Source organism: Pistacia vera, unplaced genomic scaffold (genome assembly GCF_008641045.1).
Source record: "Pistacia vera cultivar Batoury unplaced genomic scaffold, PisVer_v2 Contig324, whole genome shotgun sequence".
In the NCBI taxonomy this organism is placed as follows: domain Eukaryota; kingdom Viridiplantae; phylum Streptophyta; class Magnoliopsida; order Sapindales; family Anacardiaceae; genus Pistacia; species Pistacia vera.
Window position 1 is genome coordinate 233275 of NW_022196140.1, and position 3053 is coordinate 236327.

The following is a 3053-nucleotide window of genomic DNA, read 5'->3' on the forward strand; positions in this document are numbered from 1 at the left end:
GAATCTTTCTAACATTTGATCAATAAAAGGAAGAGGAAAATGATCCTTTTTATTTATAGCATTCAACTTCCTGTAATCAATGCAAACCTGCTATCCTGTAGTCATCCTAGTCGGCACTAACTCATCATCAGAATTTCTTACCACAGTAATGCCCGACTTCTTTGGTACCACATGAACTGGACTCACCCACTTGCTATTTGAAATAAGATAAATGATCCCAGAGTCAAGTAATTTTAACACCTCAACTCTCACCACCTCTTGCAAATATGGATTCAACATCCTTTGAGCTTCCTTAGTTGGTTTAGTGTTTTCCTCCAACAACACTTTATGCATGGACATAGTGGGGCTAATTCCCTTGATGTCTGCTATTGTCCAACCTATGGCTGCCTTATGATCACTCTACACCTTAAGCAATTTCTCCCCCTCCTCTATGGTTAGGTCTAAAGCTATAATTACAAGGAGTGATAATCATATTTTACACTATGATTTTGCATTGAATTTTGATAGGATTTAGGATTCTTTTCATACAATTTGGGCCATAATTGCTACCTAATTCTATTAATTTGNATGGATAATTGATTCATACCGTTCCAAATGAATTAACTATTTTGCCCTTAGTTAGATTTTATGCTTTTTAACATAAAATTAACATCTAAAGGACTATTTTGAGTTAGGAACATACTGTTGACATCTTGGGTATTACACTTTTTTACTCAATAGATATCTCAATATAGCATGATCTGTAAACACAATCACTTTAGAACCAATCAAATAAGAGCGGAATTTTTCTAAAGCAAACACAACAGCCAATAATTCTTTTTCAGTGGTTGAGTAGTTAATTTGTTCATCATTCAAAGTACGAGTCGCATAATGAATAACATGATGCAATTTTCCTACTCTTTGTCCTAAAACTGCCCATAATGCGTAATCAGAAGCATTACACATCAACTCAAATGGAAGTGACCAATCAGGTGGCATAAGAATAGGTGTAGATGTGAGTTTATCTTTCAAAGTATTAAAAGCAGTCAATCATTCATCATTGAAATCAAAAGGTGTTTCTTTAGCCAAGAGATTACACAAAGGTGTATTAATCTTAGAAAAATCCTTTATGAACTGCCTATAGAAACCTGCATGGCCTAGAAAACTTTGCACACCCTTCATAGATGTGGGTGGCTGCAATTTAGCAATCAAGTCAACTTTAGCTTTGTCTACCTCAATACCCCTACTAGATATCACATGCCTAAAACAGTTCCCTACTTCACCATGAAATGACTTTTTCCCAACTCAATGTCAAATTCGTTTTAGCACATCTTTTCAAAACCAAATTTATGTTATCAAGGAATTTATCAACTGATGACCCAAAAACAGAAAAATCATCCATAAACACCTCAATAAAATTTTCAATCATATCAGAAAAGATAGACATCATACACCTTTGAAACGTGGCTGGAGCTTTGCATAATCCGAAGGGCATCCTCCTGTATGCAAAAGTTCCAAATGGACATGTGAATGTTGTGTTCTCTTGATCCTCTAGAGCAATAGGAATCTGATTGTAACCTGAAAAATCATTAAGGAATTAATAATAATAATAACCAGCGAATCTTTCTAACATTTGATCAATAAAAGGAAGAGGAAAATGATCCTTTTTATTTATAGCATTCAACTTCCTGTAATCAATGCAAACCTGCTATCCTGTAGTCATCCTAGTCGGCACTAACTCATCATCAGAATTTCTTACCACAGTAATGCCCGACTTCTTTGGTACCACATGAACTGGACTCACCCACTTGCTATTTGAAATAAGATAAATGATCCCAGAGTCAAGTAATTTTAACACCTCAACTCTCACCACCTCTTGCAAATATGGATTCAACATCCTTTGAGCTTCCTTAGTTGGTTTAGTGTTTTCCTCCAACAACACTTTATGCATGGACATAGTGGGGCTAATTCCCTTGATGTCTGCTATTGTCCAACCTATGGCTGCCTTATGATCACTCTACACCTTAAGCAATTTCTCCCCCTCCTCTATGGTTAGGTCTAAAGCTATAATTACAAGGAGTGATAATCATATTTTACACTATGATTTTGCATTGAATTTTGATAGGATTTAGGATTCTTTTCATACAATTTGGGCCATAATTGCTACCTAATTCTATTAATTTGACTTTGCAGGCCTAAATGATGATTTTTTGCATAAATGATAGTTTTGAGCGTAAATTGTGTAACTTGAGCTTGGAAACTCAGAATGACCTGAATTTAGAAGCTTGGAAAGCTAAGAAGAAGAGCTACAAGTTTCGTGTTTTTGTTTTTCCTAATTCTTACTGGACAAGGGTGAAAACTTGGCTTGAAGTTGTGAAAAGTACGCTGGGAACTGAAGAAAAACGTCTTTGGACATGCTTCAGTATTTCTGCCATAAATTAAGTTGTAGACCTCGTATTGTGCTTATTCTTGAACGACCAGAAATATAATTGAAAGTTCTACAATTCATATGTTTAACACTTTTCCATAATGTACGGAACGCATTCAGTATAGAAAAATCCAAGAAGGGATTTCTTCTGATGGCATATGGTGTCTATCTCTATAAGGATATGTGTCCTTAACCACACAATGAGAGAGATAGAATGAATAGGATCCCACATGCTTTAGCAAGTGGATCCATCTTGTATGCTCAGATTGATATCTAATGTGCATTCAGCACTTGTAGTGGATATCAATCAGGCTCAAGTGAGCAATATGTTATGTACTTAGATTGATGTCTTATGTGCATTCTGTACTAGTAGAAGATATCAACTAAATCCAAGTGAATGACACTAGATGAGTGTCAATGGACATTCTTAAGTACTTGAAAAAGGCTTAAGAATATATATTCTTGGATTATGGAGGAAAGATGAGCTCACTGTAAGAGAATACAATGACACTGTAAGAGAATATAGTGATGCTATTTACAAATAGGAAAAGATGATTATAGTTTGCAATTTGGGATTACACAATTTTGTCTCAATATAACTTCAATGAGCTGGAAGAGCTTGAATCAGTGTACTGCAATGAATTCT